Here is a 2,051-nt window from a genome sequence, read left to right as displayed (position 1 = left end):
CCTTTTTGACAAGTCACTTCATCTAAGACTCTGACTTCATGCCAAATAATTCTTTTACCTTACGAATTTCTGCAGGGCTGATAGTGTTCCTCACCAGGATAACTTTGCATTTTAGGGTAGATGACATTAAGGTATGTGGCACTGTCTTAAGCATTGTATGTAGATGTAGCATTCATGACCTCTGGGCACAAAATGTCATAAGCACAACCCCTCCCCTTCATTGGAGCATCAGAGATGTGCCCACGTGTTTCCAGATACACCCGAGGAGGGTGGTGCTGGCCCTAGGTTGGAACTACAGAGTATGTATTAAATACATCCTTCCCTATCGAAAAACCACCTCGAACCTGCATCTTTTCTTATTTGGACTGTTTATCAACCTTGGCAAGAGTCAAAGTTCAGTTTTGACTGAAAGGACTCCCCAGCTTACTAGCTGTATGACATTGAAGAAAGTAGCTAAACTCTGGGTGCCTCGATTTCCTCTGTAAACTGGGGGTAAAGCTTACCTGGGGTGCAGGGACCAGTGTTCCTTCCTGAGCATCCCCCAGCTCCTCTCCCTGTCCCGCCCCCTGAGCTACTGTCCCCTCTGAGCTCAGAGTGATCTCGGGTGAGATCATTACCTGACTTACCTACCTCAGTGTTAAGGAGGATGTGGAGAAATGAAGTCAGTGGAGAGAGGTTGAGTTCCAGCTCTGGTGTAATTACCTGAGGGCAGAGGTAGATGCTAGTCCCCTGATGGCCACCTAGGCAGCTTTCCAATTTTGTGATTGAGAATTTATTTTCTTCACATTGACGTTTAAATCGGTTTGGTTTTACTAAACATGAGATGCATGTCTCGGCTATTTTGAAATAGCTTGTATATTTAGACCCCAAGGGGAATTTATAGAATTATAGACTCGATGACAAATTACAACAACAACAACAGTAATGGTGCAGTGCCTAAGGCATCTGGCTGCTAACCAGAAGGTTGGTAGTTCAAACTTGCCTTTACAGAAGTAGATTGCCCTGTGAAAGCAAGACTGGGCAATCTACCTCTATAAAGATTTACCACCTCGGAAGCCCAGTGGGGGTCGCTATGAGTCAGAACTGACGTGATGGCAATGGGTTTGGGTTTTGTCTTTTTTGTTTGTTTAGTTCCACGAAGTCTAAAAAGTTATTTAGAGCAAATAAAACCGACTCAGTTTCTAGCCTCTGAAAGAAAACTTACTGTATAAAAAATTCAAAATGTTGTCTTTTCTTGTTGTGGCATTTAACCAGCCCAAACATCCAAATTCTAGCAGTAGTTTTCATTGGTTGCTAGATGCTGATGTAAAGTGGAGACTGGTGTCTCCCTGCCTGTGGGGCTGGCCTGGCTTCTGAGGCTCTGCCCGTAGGGCTAGAATTACAGAGGGAACTACTTGCTGACCAGAGATAGTCCTGTACAAGCAGCTGCCGGGTGAGCCTGCCCTCCCCACTGGTCTGGTACTGCTGCCCCTGGATAATCCTACCCTCTTCCCCTAGGTCTGGTACTCAGTGCAGCCCGGTAAATAGTGGTTGAATGAAGGAGTGAAGTAATGAATGCAGACCACCTTTACTGAGGCTGGTGGCGAGGATCCAGAGAGAAAGCTGAGCAGGGGAGACACGTTTGCCCACAGAATTCAAGCTCACTGTCTACATTTTTTAGCAACACATGATGAAAAGAGCAACTCAAAACCACATAAACTGAGTTGAAGGCCGCTCTGGTGAAACATGCAACCTGCGTTTGGGCTAGTTGGGTTCCTGGGTACCACTGTCCAGCCCTTTGGCACAACTTGTGTAGCCGTGCAATCAGCTCTGCTTCTCTGCCCTCCCATGACCCCATGGTTCTCACCCAGAGGCCCCTCCACATCTCGCAGCCCAGTAGCTTCCAGAAGCTTGCGTTCCAGTAGGACCGTCTCACTGATCCCTGGATTGTAAGAGTCACAATACTGTGAAGGAAGACACCAAGAGGTTCTGCAGTCCCCAAACCCAGCAGCAAATCGCAGTCACGAGCGGCGACTGAGAAAGGCTTGGTTCCTTGTCAGGGAAAAGAACCC

The sequence above is a fragment of the Orycteropus afer genome, unplaced genomic scaffold (genome assembly GCF_000298275.1).
Source record: "Orycteropus afer afer isolate SDZICR_OR568_19922 unplaced genomic scaffold, OryAfe1.0 scaffold00037, whole genome shotgun sequence".
NCBI classification, from domain to species: Eukaryota; Metazoa; Chordata; class Mammalia; order Tubulidentata; family Orycteropodidae; genus Orycteropus; species Orycteropus afer.
This window is presented reverse-complemented; position numbering follows the sequence as displayed.